The 21,975-nt window shown below is 48.9% G+C and overlaps 1 pseudogene; it reads left to right on the plus strand.

Annotated features, from left to right (window-relative positions):
• The first annotated feature begins 19,654 nt into the window (after positions 1–19,654).
• On the plus strand, positions 19,655–19,825 carry LOC144675676 (U2 spliceosomal RNA; annotated as a pseudogene).
• The last annotated feature ends 2,150 nt before the right edge of the window (positions 19,826–21,975 follow it).

Raw genomic sequence — 21,975 nt, forward strand, 5'->3', positions numbered from 1 at the left:
CCAAAACCCAACTTTCTTTCTTTCTCTCTCTCTCTCTCTCACTCACTCACTCACCCGCAGCAGCTACACACAAAAAACATGCACGCTCACCCAACACTCACAGACAGCACTCTCATCTCACAAACACTCTACCTCACTCATATAAAAACATCTTTCACTTGCAAATACACCTCTCAAACACTCTCTCAGCTGCACCTTTCGCCTCACAACATTTTAAACCAGCTCTCTGCTGCCGCTGCCGCTGCTGCTGATACAGCAACAATCAAAACTCACACCTCAAACCTCACACACTTTACACAGCTACTCCGAAACCTCTACATCCACATTCACACAATCCTTACATTGCACAAGGAGCCCATTCCCCCCGTCGTGCCTGCACCAGTTCTCCCAATGAACATTCCACCTCGTGCCTTTCTCCTGCCTTCTCCACGTAACCCGGCACATGCTTTCTTTTCAAATAATCATCTCATTCCCTCTTCAATTGAACCTGCCTCCGCCGCGCTATCAGGCGGTGCATTCCAGACCCTGGCCACTCGCTGCTCCTGTCACTTTTGCTTCTTTTGCCAGTTACTTTAAACCTGTGCCCTCTCCTTCTCGATCCTTTCCCCGGTGCAAACAGTTTCTCCCTATCTACTCTCTCCCGACCCCTCATGATTTTCAATACCTCTATCAAGTCTCCTCTCGGACTTCTTTTCCCCAAGGAATACATTCCCAGCTTCCCCAATCTTACTTCATAACTCAACTTCCTCGCCCCTGGAACCAAACTCGTAAACCTCTTCTGCACTCTCTCCAATGCCTTCACTACCTTCCTAAAATGCAAGTCAAATTGCAATCCGTCAGAGTCGGCATGGCTTTACGAAGAGTGAATCGTGTTTGACTAATTTGCTGGAGTTCTTTGAAGATGTGACAATCAAAGTGGATAATGGGGATCCTGTAGATGTAGCATGTCTGGACTTCCAGAAGGCATTTGATAAGGTGCCGCACAAAAGATTAATACACAAGATAAGATCACACGCAGCTAAGGGTAATATATTAGCTTGGCTAGAGGATTGGCTAACCAACAGAAAGCAGAGAGTCAGGATTAATGGGTCTTTTGTGGATGGCAAGCTGTAACTAGTGGGGTGCCACAGGGTTCGGTCCTTTGGCCCCAACTATTTACTTGGATTCAGGGGTAGAAGGTACTATAGCTAACTTTGCAGATGACACCAAAATAGGTGGGAAAGTAAGTTGCAATGAAGAAATAAGAAATTTACAAATGGATTTGGACAGGTTAGGTGAATGGGGCAAAATTTGGCAGATGGAGTTTAACGTGGATAAGTGTGAGGTTATCCATTTTGGTCAGAAGAATAAAAAGGTGACTTATTATTTAAATGGAGAGAAACTTCAGAAATGCTTCAGCACAGAGGGATCTGGGTGTCCTCGCGCATGAATCGCTGTAAGCTAGTATGCAGGTACAGCAGGTAACAAGGAAGGCAAATGGAATCGCTTCTCGGCCTTTTGGCAAAGATCAAGTGTAGTCGTGAAGCAATGGCTATAACCAGTCGAGCCCCATATCATGGGGTACGTAACACCGTTCGGGTGACGGTGAAGGACAGCGAAGCTTTCTTTACTTTCCAACATGTACATGTTTCAAAACCCAATAGGATCCAACTGCTGTACACTAACAGCGCAGTCTCAATCAATGGCTGGGAATCAGATAGCTTTCCGATTAAATCTGGAGTCAGGCAGGGCTTCCCTCTCTCCCCTGTCCTGTTTGTGAGTTGCATAGAACCCTTTGCTGTGTCCATCAGGAAGGATCCGGGCATATGAGGAGTGCCAATCCCAGGCAGTGGAGGCACTCAGGTCAACGCCTCCCTGTACATGGACGATGTCGCTGTCTTCTGCTCGGATCCGCTGTCGGTGCGCAGACTGATCCAGGTCTGCGACCAGTTCGATCTGGCCTCGGGAGCCAAAGTAAATCGTGGGAAGAGCGAGGCCATGTTCTTTGGGAACTGGGCTGACCGATCCTTTGTCCCCTTCACCGTCAGGGCTGTCGGCCTGAAGGTGCTGGGGATATGGTTCAGAGGGACCGAGGCATGTGTTAGAAACTTGAAAGAGCGAGTATCAATAGTGGAAAGAAAAGTGGGCATGTGGGAGCGACGCTCCCTCTCATTTGCGGGTAAGAACCTGGTCATCAGGTGTGAGGCACTCTCGCTGTTCCTGTACGTGGCGCACGTCTGGCCCATTCCAGACTCTTGCGCGATGGCGATCACCCGAGCCATCTTTAGCTTTATCTGGAGGTCGAAAATGGATCGTGTCCGCAGGAACGTGATGTACAAGCCTCTGGATAAAGGGGGAGAATACGTTCCCAACATGCCCTCAAACTGTGTGCGGCTGCATCACGCTGTGCGTAGACCCTTGGTACGCAAACACCAAGTGTAACTATGTGTTGAGGTTCTACTTGTCCTCAGTGTTGCGAAGGATGGGTCTGGCCACGCTGCCGCGGAACGCTCCAAGTAGTTGGACCGTGCCGTACCACCCGTCCCTGGTGGAAAAATGTATGCAGAGAAACACCTTTGACCACAAGTCCATCAGGCAGTGGTCAGCACATATCGTCTTAGAGGCCCTGCGGGAAAAAGAAAGGGAGAATCCTGTCGGATGGTTCCCCAGCAGACTGTGAAAGTCATTTGGCAAAATGCCTCATCGCCAGAACTTTCCAACAAGCACCAAGACGTAGCTTGGCTGGTGGTGAGAAACGCCCTCCCGGTCAGATCCTTCCTACACGCCAGGAGTCTCACCCCCTCTGCATGTTGCCCTCGAGGTGGCTGTGTTGGGCACGAGACCGTTGTTCACCTCCTTATGGATTGTGCCTTTGCAAAGAAGGTCTGGAGAGAGATGCAGTGGTTTCTGTCGAGGTTCATCCCGATCAGTTCTGTGACACAGGACTCTGTGCTCTGCTGGCTGTTCCCAGGGACACACACCGAGAGGAACATCAACTGCAGCTGGAGGATCATCAACTCGGTGAAAGAGGCGCTTTGGTCTGCCCGAAACTTGTTGGTCTTCCAGCGCAAAGAGTTGTCCCCGACTGAGTGTTGCAGACTGGCACATTCCAAAGTCCAGGACTATGTGCTGAGGGACGCACTAAAGCTTGGGGCAGCCGCCGCAAAGGCACAATGGGGAAGGGTCGCTGTCTAAGACCTTTTGTGCTACAGCGCACCGAGAGACTGGGAACTGTTTAGAGCCCCTCGGGCTGTACAGCTCAAAATGAAAGGCTGTAAATGATTGTAATATTGTTTGTACTGATGCACCTGGTGATACATTTTGTAAAAGTTTAACCTGGATTGTACCCTTGTAATGGTGTTTTTGAAATGGTTTGGAATGTGATTGAAGATATTTTATGAATAAAGTATATTTTTGCAAAAAAAATCTCTCTCCAGACCTTCTTTGCAAAGGCACAATCCACAAGGATGTGAACAACGATCTTGTCCCCACCACAGCCACCTCGAGGGCAACATGCAGAGGGGGTGAGACTCCAGGCGTGTTGCGGATTCCCTCCCCAAATCCCATTTTGGAGAGCACATCCACCATGTTTGTCCAGACTCTCCCATGTACTGTTATCAAAGCCCTTTGTAATGGTGGACAGGAAGGACTGGGACTCCGTACTGTCTGTGGGCATCACATCATACAATCCGACATAAAAGGATTTGCTGATCCTCAAAATGTCGGACTGCGATGACTTTACTGAGCTGTCTTCTCCCTTCAGGCTGCTGATCACAGAGCTCTCTCTGTGTACCTTTTGGAAGAAGAAACGTGAGCACGTCTCATCCTGCTCCACGGAGCGGACTCTGGACCGGAAGATCATCTAGAGAGGCCTCCGAGGCAAAGAGCGAGGCTTGCTGGCTCTTCACCTCTTGGAGTTCCTCCTTGATATCGACCCCCATCGACTGCAGCCGGAGCAGGTTTTTCTGGATAAAAGCAAAAAACTGCGGACGCTGGATATCCAAAACTAAAACAAAAAGACCGGAAAAACTCAGCAGTTCTGGCAGCATCTGCGGAGAGGGACACAGTTAACGTTTCAAGTCCGAATGACCCTTCAACAGAGAAGTTCTGTTGACGGGTCATTCGGACTCGAAACATTAACTGTGTCCCTCTCCGCAGATGCTGTCAGACCTGCTGTGTTTTTCCAGGTATTTTTGTTTTTGTTCAGGTTTTTCTGGAGACGGGAAACGTTCCCCCAGCCTCTCCCTCTCTCTCTTGCCTTCTGAATACCTTTGAGGGTGAAAACCTCTTCATGTTACTAACAAAAACACATGAACATATGAATTAGCAACAGGAGTCGGCCTCTCAGCCTTTCAAGCCCACTTCGCCACTCAATAAGCTCCCGGCTGATCTGATCGTAACCTCATTTCCACATTACCCCCTACCCTCGATAACCTTTCATCCACTTACTTCTCAATAATTAAAAATATGCAACGATTCTGCTTCCATCGCCTGTTGAGGAAGAGAATTCCAAAGTTTCACGACTCTCTGAGAGAAAAGAATTTCCCCTCACCTCTGTCTTAAACAGTGGCCCCAAATACAAGATTCTCCCACAAGAGGAAACATCCTCTCCACATCCACCCTCTCAAGGCCCCTCAGCTTCTTGTATGTTTTAATCAGGTCGCCCCTTACTCTTCTGAACTACAGCAGATACAGGCCTAGCCTGTCCAATCCTTCCTCATAAGGCAATCCGCCCAATCCAGGTACTAGCTGGGTAAACCGTATCTGAATGGCTTCCAACGCATTGACATTCTTCCTCAAATAAGGAGACCAATAGTGTACACAGTGCTCCAGATGGGGTCACACCAATGCCCTGAATAACTGAAGCATCAGCTCTCTACTTTTCTATTCAACAGTGAGGCCCGAGTGCGCAGGCGCAACTGTTGCTGACGCCTTTCCAGTCAGCGGAAGGAGTTACAGTATTTTCAGTGGTAGCAATAGAATCAACATCAGTGCTGCCTCTATTAAATAGCTCAAGGAACGCTGCTTATGGAAAACAAAGAAAAGATTGCTTTCTATTATTCTGCCTGATTGCGTTGGTTTATTTTAGATTTTACTTTTCTGATTGTGCAATTTAATTCACGGTAATTAATGTTCAGTTCAGGGATCTGTCACCTGCAACATTAAATGACATTTGATTTTGTGTTATTGGCCTGAGTTTGCTTCATTTGTTCTGCAGGTGCAGCGTAGGCCAATGTTTAATGATGCACCGAAATATCGCGAGAGTGCGCGTTGACGTTGGGACGCTCGGCTGATGTCAACATGTGTCATTTCAGGCTCGAGTGAATGGGACACGCGTCCGCCCGCCAAGCGAAAAATTCTGCCCATTGAGTTCAGTCTTTAGCCTGATTTGGGCAGTGAAAGAAGTTGTTTTGGACAATGGAGCCCCAAATACTGGAAAACCGTTCAAACAAAAGCACCATTCACTTGCAAATACACCTCTCCACCACACTCTCTCTCTCTCTCTCTCTCTCTCCCTCACTCCACTGCAGCTTTTACCTCACAACATTTTAAACCAGTTCTCTGCTGCCGCTGCTGATACCGCTCTTAAAAGTACAGCAAGCTCCCAGCTCAAAGCTCATAGACTTTACACAGCTGCTGACAAGCGTCTAAATTCACGATCACACAATTGTTACGGTGCATAAGCAGGCCAATCGGCCCATCGTGTCTGTACTGGCTCTCTGAATGAGCATCTCAATACCGAGTGTCATTCTCCTACCTTCTCCCAGTAACCCTACAGATTGTTTCTTTTCAACTAATTATCTAATTCCCTCTTGAATGCTTTGATTGAACCACACTCTCAGTCAGTGCGTTCTGGACCCTAGCCACTCTGTGTGAAAAAGCTTTCTCTCAAATCGTTTTTGCTTCTTCTGCCAGTTGCTTTAAATCAGAGCCCCTCGGGCTGTCCAGCTCACAATGCATTGAATGCATTGAATGCTAATTGTATTATAATTGTATTGAAGCACCTCAGAGAGCAACTTGATGGATGTTGATAACTCCAACCCCATTGTCTGATTGTCTGTAATGACCAGATTGAAATGATTGTAATATTCATTGATCGTATTGATGCACCTGGTGATCCATGTGTAAAAGTTGAATCTGACTGTACTTTTTGTGATGGTGAATTTGAAATATTTTGGAATGTTCTTCCAGATATTTTATGAATAAAGTATATTTTTCACAAAAAACGTTTCGGTTCTTCAAAAGAATCCCACCTCAGCAGCACCCCTCCCCTAGCCATGAGGTGGAACCTGGTGGGGGATGGGGGCAACAGCTAAAGCGAGACAAGACCTGTTGGAGTGGATGGCTCCCTTACATGTGCAAATCAGGACCCAGACGCTTCATGTGGGGCCGACAGTAAACTATTAAAAAAAGCTTTACTGCCGGACATTCGGAAAACAATCTCAAAATTACAGAAGCTGCAACATGACACAGCTCAGCCCAATTGAGGCCGTGCAATACAATGAGACAAATTATCAACTTTTGCCGTCACACCATTATTTCCTTCACAATCACTTGAGATTCCATTTTTACAATGTTTATCCGTCCTTCTCCAAGGTTATTTTCTACAACATTTTAGGAATTTTTCAACCTCAACCTGCATTTGAATGCAAGGCAAACTTGGGAACAAAATCACTTGTGAGCACAGAACAATATCTGCCAGGTTGCACCAATTTCCTCTCACTTTACTTTTAATCATCTCCCCATCATTTCATGAAGCCCCTGTGCGACAGGCAAGGTGAGTGGGAAGGGGCAGCAGAAAAGAACAACCGTGCAGATTGAGCAACTTGCAGAAAGGAAAAGGCTTGTTCTAGGAAAGTGAAAATTATCTGCGCTGTAAATACATCTTGCACAACATTTTGAACTTGATCTTCAAACTAGCATGCTTACCTGAGTGTCTTTGCTGCTCAATTCTCCCAGATCTCAGCTTTCCTCTTTTCAATTGAATTTGTCTTGGTCTCTTGTGCTTAGCACAGTTTTCAGGTTCCTCCTGGCAATGCACTGGGCTGGTCAATTCTTGTGAGTGCTCCGTGATAGATCAACACTCGGTATTTCTGTCCTCAGCAGTGGCTGCTAACCTTTGATTGTTTCAATCAAGGCTTGTATCAGTAACATCCATGCGGAAATTAAAATGCCGCTACACTCTTCGCTCACTGCTCCTAGTCTGGTCTTTTCCTCACACTGAATTTGAATAAACATTCCAGGCTGCTGAATCGATCAGATATCAGGGACAGAGAGAAGCCCAACACCTTGACTCCTCCCCTCAGCCCAGTAAACAACAGTCACTGTACTTGATTTGCTGTTGATCTCTAAGCTTGTGAAAAAGTACATTTTGTTTCATAAAATGTGTAAAGCTACATTCCAGAACAGTTCAAATTTAACACATCAGTTTCATTCCATACAGGGTGCCTCACTACACTTAGAGTTACAGGTTACATTACAGCATTCATTTCATGTTAAACATACAGCCCGAGGGGTTTTACACAGCTTCCAGCAAGACTTGGCTTGGCCGGTGGTGAGAAAGGCTCTTCCAGTCTTTTTTCATTCATTTACACAGGACGTGGGTATCACTGGCTAGACCAGCATTTATTGCCCATCCCTAATTGCCCTTGAGAAGGTGGTGCTGAGCTGCCTTCTTGAACCGCTGCAGTCCATGTGCTGTGGATACACCCACATTGTGTTAGGGAGCGCTTCCAGGATTTGGATCCAGCGACAGTGAAGGAACGGTGACATATTTCCAAGCCAGGATGGTGAGTGGATTGGAGGGGAATCTGTAGGTGGGGGTGTTCCCATGTGTCCGTTGTCCTTGTCCTTCAGATGGTAGTGGTCGTGGGTTTGCAAGGTGCTGCCTAAGAAACTTTGGGGAGTTCCTGCTGTGCATCTAGCAGAAGGTACACACTGGTGCCGCTGTGCGTTGGTGGTGTTGGGAGTGAATGTTTGTGGATGGGGTGCCAATTAAGCGGGCTGCTTTGTCCTGGATGGTGTCAAACTTCTGGAGTGTTGTTGGAGCGGCACTCACCCAGGCAATTGGAGAGTATTCCATCACACTCCTGACTTATGCCTTGTAGGTAGTGGACAGACTTTGGGGAGTCAGAAGGTGAGTTACTCGGCGCAGGATTTCTGGCCTCTGACCTGCTCTTGCAGCCACAGTATTGAGATGGTAGTCCAGTTCATTTTCTGGTCAATGGTAACCCCCAGCACATTGATAGTGGGTGATTCAGCGATGGCAATGCCATTGAATGTCAAGGGGTGATGGTTAGATTCTCTCTTGTTGGAGGTGGTAATTTCTTGGCACTTATGTGGCGTAAATGTTACTAGCCACTTGTCAGCCCAAGCCTGGATATTGTCCAGGTCTTGCTGCATTTGGACATGGGCTGCTTCAGTAACTGAGGAGACACGAACGGTCCTGAACATTGTGAAATCATCAGCGAACGTCCCCGCTTCTGACCTTTTGATGGACGGAAGGTCATTGATGAAGCAGCTGAAGATGGTTGAGCTGAGGATACTACCCTGAGGAACTCCTGCACTGTTGTCCTGGAACTGAGATGATTGACCTTCAACAACCACAACCATCTTCCCTAGTGCTGGGTATGACTCCAACCAGCGGAGAGCTTCCCCCCATTTCCCATCGTCTCCAGATTTGATCGGGCTCCTTGATTCCACACTCGGTCAAATGCTGTCTTGATATCAAGGTCAGTCACTCTCACGTCACCTCAGGAGTTCAGCTTTTTTGTCCATGCTCGAACCAAGGCTGTAATGAGGCCAGGAGCTGAGTGACCCTGGCCAAACCCAAACCTGTCAGTGAGCAGGTTATTGCTAAGCAATGGCCGCTTGATTGCGCAGTTGATGACCCCCTTCCATGACTTTACTGATGAACGAGAGTAGAGTGATGGGGCGGTAACTGGCTGGGTTGCGTTTGCCCTGATTTGTCTGTACAAGACATACCTGGGCAATTTTCCACATTGACGGGTAGATGCCAGTGTGGTAGCTGTACTAGAACAGCTTGGCTAGGGGCACGGCATGTTCCGGAGCACAAGTTTCAGTACCATTACCGCAATATTGTCAGGGCCCATAGCCTTTGCAGTATCCAGTGTCTTCAGCCATTTCTTGATATCAAGTGGAGTGAATCGCTTTGGCTGAAAACTGGCATCTGTGATGCTGAGGACCTCAGAAGGAGGTCGAGATGGATCATCCACTCGGCATTTCTGGCTGAAGATTATTGCAAGTGCTTCAGCCTTATCTTTTACACTGATGTGCTCCGCTCCACACTTGGTCAAATGCTGTCTTGATATCAAGGTCAGTCACTTGACTCTGTCTGTCATTTGCTGCTTATGCTGTTTGGCTCGCAAGTCGTCCTGTGATGTAGCTTCACCAGGTTGATACCTCATTTTTAGGTATGCCTGGAGCTGCTCCTGACATGCCCCCCTGCACTCTTCAATGAACCTGGGTTGAACCCCTGGCTTGATGGTAATGGCAGAGCAGGGAACTTGCCGGTTTATGAGGTTAGAGATTGTTTCGGGTACAATTCTACTGCTGCTGATGGCCCACAGAGCCTCATGGATGCAGTCTTGAGTTGCTAGGTCTGTTTGAAATCCATCCCATTTAGCACAGTGGTAGTGCTACACAACACAATAGAGGGTATCCTCAATGTGAAGATGGGACTTTGTCTCAACAAGGACCGTGTGGTGCTCACTCCTACTGATACTGTCATGGACAGATGCTTCTGCAGCAGGTAGGTTGGTGAGGATGAGGTCAAGTATGCTTTCCCCTCTTGTTGGTTCCCTCACCACCTGCCACAGACCCAGTCTAGCAGCTATGTCCTTTAGGACTCGGCCAGCTCGGTCAGTAGTGGTGCTACCGAGCCACTCTTGGCGAAATGGACATTGCCGTCTCCTACCCAGAGTACATTCTGCACCCTTGCCACCCTCAGTGCTTCTTCCAAGTGGTGCTGAACATTGGTGAACACTGATTCTTCAGCTGAGAGGGGTGGTAGGTGCTAATCAGCAGGAGGTTTCCTTGTCCATGTTTGACCTGATGCCATAAGACTTCAGAGTCCAGAGTCAATGTTGAGAACTCCCAGACCAACTCCATCCTGACTGTATACCACTGTGCTACTGCCTCTACTGGGTATAATCCTGCCAGTGGGACAGGACATAACCAGGGATGGTGATGCTGGTGTCTGGGACATTACCTGTAAGCTATGATTCAGAGTATGACCATGTCAGATTGTTGCTTGACTCGTCTGTGAGGCAGCTATCCCAATCTTGGCACCAGCCCCCGCAGGTTACTAAGGGGAACTTTGCCAGGTCGACAGCGCTGAGATTGCCATTGTCATTTCCGGTGTCTAGGTCCATGCCGGGTGGTCAGTCCCGCTTCATTCTGTTTTGACATTTTAGCGGTTTGATACAATGAGTGTCTTGCTGGGCCATTTCAGAGGGTATTTAAGAGTCACATTGCTGTGGATCTGGCGTGACATGTAGGCCAGAGCACTAAGGAGAGCGGGTTTCATTCCCTGAAGGACATTAGTGAACCAGGTGGGTTTTTACAACAATCAACAATGGTTTCATGGTCATCATTAGAATTATAATTCCAGATTTTTATTGAATTCAAATTCCACCATTTACCGTGATGGGATTTGATCCCGGCTCCCCAGAGCACTATGCTGAGTCGCTGGATAACTAGTCCAGTGACAATACCGCTTTGTCACAACCTCCCCCAAGTCACATCCTTCCCAAACGCCTGCATTCTCACCCCCTCTGCACGTTGCCCTCGAGGTGGCTGTGGTGGGGAAGAGACCGTTGTTCACCTCCTTGTGGATTGTGCCTTTGCAAAGAAGGTCTGGAGAGAGATGCAGTGGTTTCTGTCGAGGTTCATGCCGAGCAGTTCTGTGACACAGGACTCTGTGCTCTACGGGCTGTTCCCAGGGACACACACTGAGACAAACATCAACTGCAGCTGGGGGATCATCAACTCGGTGAAGGATGCTCTTTGGCCTGAAACCTATTGGTCTTCCAGTGCAAAGAGTTGTCCCCGACGGATTGTTGCAGACTGGCACATTCCAAGGTCTAGGAATATGTGCTGAGGGACGCACTAAAGCTCAGGGCAGGGGCTGCAAAGGACTCGTTCATGTCACAGTTGCTGGAGCAACATTCTCAGAAGCTGTGTGAAGATTTATGGAGCGTGCGCAGTGCATGGTCATCATCATCTTCCTGCAATTGAGTGACTATTAGGGCCTCCCCTGCGTCTCCATGACAGAAGCATTCTCACATTCTGCCATAAGCCAGACGGGAGCCAAACGTTCACAAATGTGATGTGAGGGACTATGGTGTCTCCTCACTGCATGTCATCATCATCCTCCACAAATCTAGCAACTATGAGGGCCTCCCGAGCGTGCCTGCCTCGTCTAGCCTGTGCGAGGTCCTCATCCCCGTCATCGCCGCCTCCGAGGACCTCCTCAGCCTCATCCCCTTCGGCGTCCTCCTCATCGGAGGAGGTCTGCAGCTCCTCCAGCTCCTCCTCAGCCAGCTCGTCTCCCTGTTGGAGCGCCAGGTTGTAAAGGGCACAGCAAACGATGACCCTCAGCCACCAGTCACCTCAACGGCAAGGCTGCACTTGCCCCCCACTCCCCCTCACCCACAAAAGTCGCCTCCGAGGCAGGGCAGCACATACCCCCGACCCCCCCTGTGCCCCTGAAGCCTGGAAAGCAACAGGCAACCCCAGTGAGCTGTTCACTCACCTCCAGTTTACCCAAAGTGCAGCCGCCAAGTGCACGTCACCTCTGTGCTGTTGTGAAACACGTCAGCGTGCTTTCCCGCTGACGTGGACGGATGATCCAGCGGGGGTGCAAGAGCCTGGCGGGATGGCCTGATAATGATATGCTGGTGTATTACAATGAGGTTCCCGATGACCGATGGTGGGAAACGCGGCCTGTCGTTGGCGGGCTGAGCGGACAATCACAACCTGCCTTCCCACCATCGTGAAACCGATCGCGCCACCTATCATGCCCACCACCAGCGGGCACGGAAAATTCAGGGACAAATGCGGGTTAATTAAGAAGAGCCAGCATGGATTTCTTAAGGGAAAATGGCGTTTCCCTAACTTGCTGAAATTTTCTGAAGAGGTAACAGAGAGGGTTGGTGAAGGTGATGCTGTTGATGTGGTGTACATGGACTTCCAAAAGGCATTTGATACAGTGCCACACAGACTTGTGAGAAAAGTTATATCTCATGGAATAAAACAGACAGTAGCAATGTGGATAGAAAATTGACTGAGTGACAAGAAACAGAGAGTAATAGTTAATGGATGATTTTAGGGCTGGAGGCGGGTTTGTAGTGGAGTTCCCCAGGGGTCAGTATTGCACCCTTGCTTTTCCTGATATATATGAATGGTTTAGACCTTAGAGTAGAGGAAAATTTTTCAAAATTTGCAGACGATACAAAACTTGGAAGCAACTGTGAACCGTGAAGAGGGCAGTGGAGAACTTGAAAAGGACACAGACTAGTTGGTCGAATGGGCGGATATGTGGCAGATGAAGTTCAGTGTGGAGAAATATGAGCTGATGCATTTTGGTAGGAAGAACATAGAGAGACAGCACAAAATAAAGGGGGCGTCGACACAGATGGACCTGGGTGTGTATTTGCATAAGTCATTAAAGGTGGCAGGACAAGTTGAGAGAGCAGTTAACACAGCATTCAGTATCCTAGGCTTTATTAATAGGGGCTTGTATAAGACACGAGTTAGACCACAGCTGGAGTACTGCGTACAGTTCTGGGCACCACATTTTAGGGAGGATGTGAAGGCATTGGAGAGAGTGCCGAAGAGGGATGTGGAAGATCAGTTACGGAGTAAGATTGGAGACGTTGAGACTGTTTTCCTGAGAGAAAAGAAGGCTGAGAAGAGAGTTGATAGAGGTATTGAAAGTCATGAGAGGTCTGGAGAGAGTAGATAGGGAGAAATTGTCCCCACTTGTGAAATGATCGAAAATGAGGGGATACAGATTTAAAGCAACGGGTAAAAGAAGCAGAAGTGACATAAGAGAAACCGATTTCACACCGTGAGTGGCTAGGGTCCGGAATGCACTGACTGAGAGTGTGGTTCAATCAAAGCATTCAAGAGGGAATTAGATAATTAGTTGAAAAGAAACAATCTGTAGGGTTATTGGGTGAGGGCAGGAGAATGGCACTGGGTATTAAGATGCTCATTCAGAGAGCCAGTACAGACACGATGGGCCGATTGGCCTGCTTATGCACCGTAACCATTGTGTGATCGTGAATTTAGACGCTTGTCAGCAGCTGTGTAAAGTCTATGAGCTTTGAGCTGGGAGCTTGCTGTACTTTTAAGAGCGGTATCAGCAGTGGCAGCAGAGAACTGGTTTAAAATGTTGTGAGGTAAAAGCTGCAGTGGAGTGAGAGAGAGAGAGAGAGAGTGGTGGAGAGGTGTATTTGCAAGTGAATGGTGCTTTTGTATGAACGGTTTTCCAGGATTTGGGGCTCCATTGTCCAAAACAACTTCTTTCACTGCCCAAAATAGGCTAAAGACTGAACTCAATGGGCAGAATTTTTGGCTTGGTGGGCGGGCGCGTGTCCGATTCGCTCGAGCCTGAAATGAAACATGTTGACATCAGCCGAGCGTCCCAACGTCAACGCGCACTCTCGCGATATTTCGGTGCATCATTAAATATTGGCCTACGCTGCACCTGCAGAACAAATGAAGCAAACTCAGGCCAATAACACAAAATCAAATGTCATTTAATGTTGCAGGTGACAGATTCCTGAACTGAACATTAACCGGTGTTGTTTGTCACACCATTAAAAAACTCAAAGCAAAATGGGGGAACAAAACATCACCCGTGACAAGACCATCTTGTGCTTAAGGTGCTTTAAATTTACATTTGTGGGTGCTATGTCTAGGTGCTGCCCCCTCGCTGGCACTGGCATTGGAGGCAGCCTGCTGACTCTGCTGCCTTGTTGGCCTGGGTGACCTTGGCGGTCGTCCTCTGGCCAGTGGAGCCTGTGCTGTCCCCACCTGGGAGGGAGCGGCCAGTGCCATGGCTGCCATCTCCCCAGTCGCCGCAGCCTCATCAGATGCCACGGTCACTGGCAGAGGGGCAGAGGGGCTGCTGCCATCATCCGTAGAGCCCTGAGAGGAGCCCGCAGAGACAACAGGCAGCTCGTGCGCCAACGTGAGTTCACTCAGGACCTCCCTGCTCACCATTGATGGACGGGCACCTAGCTGGTATACTGGGTACCCCATCCATCTCACACACGGACACTGACCACCTGAGGTCATTGCCGGTGTGAGCGCTTGCAGGTCCGAGTGTATCCCCAGGGACCCCTGATCCTGTCCCTGGGGCAGCCTCTCCCTGACAGTCACCACTCTCTCCTTGGCTGAGGCAGTGCGCTCAGTGGTCATGCTCCGCATGGACTCCTCCATAACGGAGACCATGGCGCACATACCCTCATAGATCTCCGCTAGATCCTCCCGCACACCCCGCTGGACGTCCAGCATCTGCTTCCTAATGGACGACTCCAGAGGCTCATCATCAGCCTTCGACTGAGCATCGTCCTGGTCTCCAGCAGTCCTCCGACTGCCAGCACCCTGGGCACTCTCTGCCTCCGCCTGCACCTCAAACGAGTGTGAAGTTCCCTCACCAATGTGCACTGAGATACTGGACGGCCATCTAATGCTGGTATCTGCGCTGGTGCCTGCTTGACAGAGCGGGTGTGAGGCAGGTGCGTGGGGAACATGGTGATCTTCCGGGGTCAGGGGTGGCCCTTCAGGGTCCTGAGTGCGAGCGCCTGCTGCTGAACCCAAAAGGGAGAAGATGAACATGTCGTTAGTGAAAGTCATCAGACTCTCACTGTACATGCCAGGCACCCTGGTGAGACAACGGAGATCTGCTTCATGGTGCCCTCGTCTTTTGATTGTCAATGGGGACTCCAGGTTCGAGGCGCACATCAATGAAGAGGCTACACTAGAATGGTTGCACAAGCTGAAGTTCTCACCTCAGTGCGCTGCACTCTGACCTTCGTCTGATACCCCAACCTCACCATGGCTGGTTGACCGAGGTACTTGCTGCCCCTCGAGTTCCAAGGCCTTCTGCTTATAGTGAGTGAGGATGAGGAGGTGTGGGGTTCCCCGCCAGTCTGTGACCTCTCAATATTGTTATGGGATGTCTTCTCCTGAAAGTATAGAGGAGCAGTGAGTCCACTCTCTACCTGCAGCGCCATTGCAGCCAGTCCAACCCCAGCTGAGGACCATCTCGCAGGGCACATCCGATTCGTGGCACTCGACCCGCAAGGCACTCAGTCCATGCAGCCAGGGCTCACCACCTTGGCGAACTTCGGCATCATTGGCAGCTGCCACTGACTGTAACACCCCTGAGGTCCATGGGGGATGGCCAGCCCCTAACTGTTCTCCACACTGACCCATGCCAACATGCTACTCATGGGCACTCATCCTTCCTAAGAATGGGTTTGGGTGCATGCCCAGTGCTCTTATTACCATTGCCACTCATTCCTTCCAGTTTCTAACACATGCCCCGGACCCTCCGAACCATATCCCCAGCACCTTCAGGCCGTCAGCCCTGACGGTGAAGGGGACAAAGGATCGGTCAGCCCAGTTCCCAAAGAACATGGCCTTGCTCTTCCCACGATTTACCTTGGCTGCCGAGGCTAGTTCAAACTGGTCGCAGATGTGGATCAGTCTGCGCACCGACAGTGGATCCGAGCAGAAGACGGCGACATCGTCCATGTACAGGGAGGCTTTGACCTGAGTGCCTCCACTGCCTGGGATCGTCACTCCTCTTATGCCCGGATCCTTCCTGATGGACTCAGCAAAGGGTTCTATGCAACACACAAACAGGACAGGCGAGAGAGGACAGCCCTGCCTGACTCCAGATTTAATGGGAAAGCTATCTGTTTCCCACCCATTGATTGAGACTGCGCTACTGATGTTAGTGTAGAGCAGTTGGATCCAGTTGCGAATTTCGTCCCCAAACCCCATTTTGGAGAGCACATCCACCATGTAGGTGTGCGATATTCTGTCAAAGGCCTTCTCCTGATCCAAGCTGATGAGGCAGGTATCCACACCCCTGTCCTGTACATAGGCAATCGTATCCCTGAGCAGCGCCAGGCTGTCAGAGATCTTCCTGCCTGGCACAGTGCAGGTCTGGTCAGGGTGGATCACCAATTCCAGAGCGGATTTGACCCGATTGACGATGACCTTGGACAGAAGCTTATAGTCCACATTCAACAGTGAAATGGGTCACCAATTTCTAATTTCCTCCCTTCCCCCCTTGTGCTTGTAGATGAGGGTGATGATGCCTTTCCTCATGGATTCTAACATACTGCCGGCCAGGAGCATACTCTCGTACACTTCTAGCAGGTATGGGCCGATCCAGTCCCACAGAGCCGAATACAACTCCGCCAGCAAGCCGTCGCTTCCAGGAGTTTTACTCTTCTCGAAGGACTCAAGGGCCTTAGTCCCTGGAACAGAAGATGATCTTGGAGGCCTCCGAGGCAAAGAGCGAGGCTTGCTGGCTCTTCACCTCTTGGAGTTCCTCCTTGACATCGACCCCCATCGACTGCAGCCAGAGCAGATTCTGCATGTTTTTCTGGAGTCGGGACATTTCCCTCTGTTCCTTTCTAGCTTTCTGGGTGCCTTTGAGGATGAAAAACCTCTTGATGCTTACCTTGATCACTTTGGAGAGAGAAACTGAGTGAACTTTTCAGGTGAATGACCTTTCATCACAACCTGAAACGTTAACTCTGTTACTCCACACAGAGGCTGAAAACCTGCTGTGTATTTCCATCATTTTCTGTGTGTATTATCACAGAGATATTCTGTTTCTGCTCATTACTGAATATTCCAAACACTTTACTCCATGAAGCACTTTTGAAGTGTTGAAATGTGTTTTGCTGTTGTAAGTGTGGCAGTTATTTTGTACCCAGCAAGGACCCATATACAACAACGGGATAATGACAAATAACCTCTTTTAACTGATGTTGGTTGAAGAATAAATGTTCAGCAGGAAACCAGGGAGAATTCCCCAGCTTGAATCGTACCTGGGATCTTTTTCAGCTACTTGTTAAAGCCTTGATTTCCGATCTCCTCCAACAGGACTGTCAGCTTGGATTAAGTGCACAAATCTCTGGAGTGAGATTTGAACCCACAACCTTCTGCTTGAGAGGCGACAGAGTCAGCAAGTGAAGCACAGGAGTAAATGGAGTTGGATCGTGAGTTTCGAGCTATACTGATGTAAGTGAAGATACTTTTAGTCAGCTGAATGGAGTGTCTCTTTAAATCTCTGCGTAGCTCTTTTCACAGACATTCTGTAAACAGCTTTTGGCTGGGTGGGTGGGGGAGGGGGGGAAGCTGTGTTGTTTTTTACAACTGTCCCTAACCTGTTTGACCAGAATTTTCTATTTTAAATTCAGACTTTAGCGACATGTCCTCTTTGTTTTCAGTTGTCTCACTGCCCCCCTCACATCAGTGTCTTAGCTTTTCACATTGACATTTTTTTTGCTGATGTCTTGAAATTCTTTAATGTTTCTTTCCATTCCCTGGTGTAAATATCATCTCAGTCGTCTGCACACAAGTTTACAGCACAGAAACAGGCCGGGACAATTCCGGTTCGACTGTCATCTGGAAATTGGGCCCAAATAGCGTTTGAAAGTGCACTGGTATGGTTATGCTTCGAGTTACCGTTAATTAAATTGCACAATCAGAAAGGAAAAATCTAAGATCAACCAACGCAATCAGGCAGAATAATAGAAAGCAATCTTTTCTTTGTTTTCCATAAGCAGCGTTCCTTGAGCTATTTAATAGAGGCAGCACTGATGTTGATTCTATTGCTACCACTGAAAATACTGTAACTCCTTCCGCTGACTGGAAAGGCGTCAGCAACAGTTGCGCCTGCGCACTCGGGCCTCACTGTTGAATAGAAAAGTAGAGAGCTGATGCTTCAGTTATTCAGGGCATTGGTGTGACCCCATCTGGAGCACTGTGTACACTATTGGTCTCCTTATTTGAGGAAGAATGTCAATGCGTTGGAAGCCATTCAGATACGGTTTACCCAACTAGTACCTGGATTGGGCGGATTGCCTTATGAGGAAGGATTGGACAGGCTAGGCCTGTATCTGCTGTAGTTCAGAAGAGTAAGAGGCGACCTGATTAAAACATACAAGAAGCTGAGGGGCCTTGAGAGGGTGGATGTGGAGAGGATGTTTCCTCTTGTGGGAGAATCTTGTATTTGGGGCCACTGTTTAAGACAGAGGTGAGGGGAAATTCTTTTCTCTCAGAGGGTCGTGAGACTTTGGAATTATCTTCCTCAACAGGCGATGGAAGCAGAATCGTTGAATATTTTTAATTATTGGGAAGTAAGTGGGTGAAAGGTTATCGAGGGTAGGGGGTAATGTGGAAATGAGGTTACGATCAGATCAGCCGGGAGCTTATTGAGTGGCAAAGTGGGCTTGAAGGGCTGAGAGGCCGACTCCTGTTGCTAATTCATATGTTCATGTGTTTTTGTTAGTAACATGAAGAGGTTTTCACCCTCAAAGGTATTCAGAAGGCAAGAGAGAGAGGGAGAGGCTGGGGGAACGTTTCCTGTCTCCAGAAAAACCTGCTCCAGCTGCAGTCGATGGGGGTGGATGTCAAGGAGGAACTCCAATAGGTGAAGAGCCAGCAAGCCTCGCTCTTTGCCTCGGAGGCCTCCAAGATCATCTTCCGTTCCAGAGTCCGCTCCGTGGAGCAGGATGAGACGTGCTCACGTTTCTTCTTCCAAAAGGTACACAGAGAGAGCTCTGTGATCAGCAGCCTGAAGGAAGAAGACGGCTCAGTAAAGTCATCGCAGTCCGACATTTTGAGGATCAGCAAATCCTTTTATGTCGGATTGTATGACGTGAAGCCCACAGACAGTACGGAGTCCCAGTCCTTCCTGTCCTCCATTACAAAGGGCTTTGATGACAGTACATGGGAGAGTCTGGACAAACATGGTGGATGTGCTCTCCAAAATGAGATTTGGGGAGGGATTCCGCAACACGGCAGGAGTCTCACCCCCTCTGCACGTTCCCCTTGAGGTGGCTGTGGTGGGGACAAGACCGTTGTTCACCTCCTTGTGGTTGTGCCTTTGCAAAGAAGGTCTGGACGTCGGTGATAGACGCTCTTTGGTCTGCCTGAAACTTGTTGGACTTCCAGCGCAAAGAGTTGTCCCCGACCGAGTGTTGCAGACTGGCACGTTCCAAGGTCCAGGACTACGTGCTGAGGGACGCACTAAAGCTTGGGGCAGCCACCGCAAAGGCGCAATGGGGAAGGGTCGCTGTCTAAGACCTTTCTGCCACAGTGCACCCAGGGACTGGGAAATGTTGAGAGCCCCTCGGGCTGTACAGCTCCAAATGAATGTCTGCAGTGAATACTAATTATATTGAAGCACCTCAGAGAGCAACATGATGTATGTTGATAACTCCAATACTTTTGTCTGATTGTCTGCATTGACCATATTGAAATGATTGTAATATTCATTGATTGTATCGATGCACCTTGTGATCAATGTGTAAAAGTTGAATCTGATTGTACTTTTGTGATGGTGATTTTGAAATGTTTTGGAATGTTCCTCCAGATATTTTATGAATAAAGTATATTTTTCAAAAAAAAATCTGTTCTTATCAGTTTAATATCCGATACGTCCTTTATCTGGGGACCAAATATTAAATTTATTTTTGGAGCAGGGAGATGGAACAGGATCTTTCTCCGTCCATTCCACACATCGACCTGGTATTGCAGCGTCTTCAGGAATGGTGCAGTTTTGCCCTCTACAGGGTGAAAGGGAAACTGAAAAGAAGAAAAAGTCATTCAGAGCATTGTCCTGCTTTCCATCATTGATCTGGTTGAACTGAACTTGTGCTGAGTGGCAGGACAGGCTCATTGGTGCCAGACTGAGTGATGCCCCCTTTAACTTTAATTTCTCCTTTAACTCCTCTCAATTCCTCCAAATAAAAGGTGTGGCCATGGGTACCCGCATGGGCCCCCGCTATGCCTGTCTCTTTATGGGGTATGTGGAACATTCCTTGTTCCAGTCCTACTCCGGCCCCCTCCCACAACTCTTTCTCCGGTACATCGATGATTACTTCAGTGCTGCTTCATGCTCTCGTCGGGAACTGGAAAAATTTATTAATTTTGCTTCCAATCTCCACCCCTCCATCATTCTCACATGGTCCATCTCTGACACTTCCCTTCCCTTCCTTGACCTCTCTGTCTCAATTTCTGGTGATAGACTGTCCACCAATATCCATTACAAGCCTACCGACTCCCACAACTACCTTGACTACAGCTCCTCACACCCTGCTTCCTGTAAGGACTCCATCCCATTCTCTCAGTTCTTTTGCGTCCGTCGCATCTGTTCTGATGCTGCTACCTTCAAAAACAGTTCTGCCACCACCAAACACACCTTCCCTTCACCCCCCTTGGCGGCATTCCGTAGGGATCGTTCCCTCCGGGACACCCTGGTCCACTCCATCACCCCTACTCCTCAACCCCCACCTATGGCACCTCCCCATGCACACGCAAAAGATGCAACACCTGCCCCTTCACTTCCTCTCTCCTCACCGTCCAAAGGCCCAAACACCCGTTTCAAGTGAAGCAGCATTTCACTTGCATTTCCTCTGACTTAGTCTACTGCATTCGTTGCTCCCAATGCGGTCTCCTCTACATTGGAGAGACCAAACGTAAACTGGGCGACCGCTTTGCAGAACACCTGCGGTCTGTCCGCAAGAATGACCCAAACCTCCCTGTCGCTTGCCATTTTAACACTCCACCCTGCTCTCTTGCCCACATGTCTGTCCTTGGCTTGCTGCATTGTTCCAGTGAAGCCCAACTCAAACTGGAGGAACAGCACCTCATCTTCCAACTAGGCACTTTACAGCCTTCCGGACTGAATATTGAATTCAACAACTTTAGATCTTGAACTCCCTCCCCCATCCCCACCCCCATTTCCGTTTCTTCCCCCTCCCTTTTATTTTTTCCAATAATTTATATAGATTTTTCTTTTCCCACCTATTTCCATTATTTTTAAATTTATACCTTTTATGCCCTGTTAGTCTTATATCACCCCACCCCACCCCCACTAGAGCTGTACCTTGTGTGTCCTCCCATCCATTCTTAATTAGCACATTCGTTTAGATAATACCACCACCTTCAACACCTCTTTGTTCTTTTGTCTCTGACATCTTTTGGTTATCTGATCCTATCACTGCTTGCTTGTCCCTACAACCACACCACCCCCCCCCCGACTTCTCTCCCCCCACCCCCCCCACCTTAAACCAGCTTATATTTCACCCCTCTCCTAGTTTTACTCAGTTCTGTTGAAGGGTTATGAGGACTCGAAACGTCAACTTTATTCTTCTCCACCGATGCTGCCAGACCTGCTGAGTTTTTCCAGGTAATTCTGTTTTTGTTTTGGATTTCCAGCATCCGCAGTTCTTTGTTTTTATATCTGAATGATGCCCCCCGTTGGATTTTGGTGCAACTGCAGGGCTGCTGCTGGTTTGCACTTGTGCTGCTTGTCAGGGTGGAGCCCGGGACTAGACGATGCCCCCTGTTGGATATTGGTGCAACTGCAGGGCTGCTGCTGGTGTGCACTTGTGCTGCTTGTCAGGGTGGAGCCCGGGACTGGACAATGCCCCCTGTTGGATTTTGGTGCAACTGCAGGGCTGCTGCTGGTGTGCACTTGTGCTGCTTGTCAGGGTGGAATCCTGGACTGGAAAATGCCCCCTGTTGGATATTGGTACAACTGCAGGGCTGCTGCTGGTGTGCACTTGTGCTGCTTGTCAGGGCGGAGCCCGGGACTGGACGATGCCCCCTGTTGGGTTTTGAGGCTGTTGCAGGCGCTGCTTCAGGGAGGCAGCATCAAGCAAGAAAGGTCCTGATGCTCAATGCTGGCTGTCGGGTCTTCAGCCCGTG

The sequence above is a fragment of the Cetorhinus maximus genome, unplaced genomic scaffold (assembly GCF_964194155.1).
Source record: "Cetorhinus maximus unplaced genomic scaffold, sCetMax3.hap1.1 HAP1_SCAFFOLD_1099, whole genome shotgun sequence".
NCBI classification, from domain to species: Eukaryota; Metazoa; Chordata; class Chondrichthyes; order Lamniformes; family Cetorhinidae; genus Cetorhinus; species Cetorhinus maximus.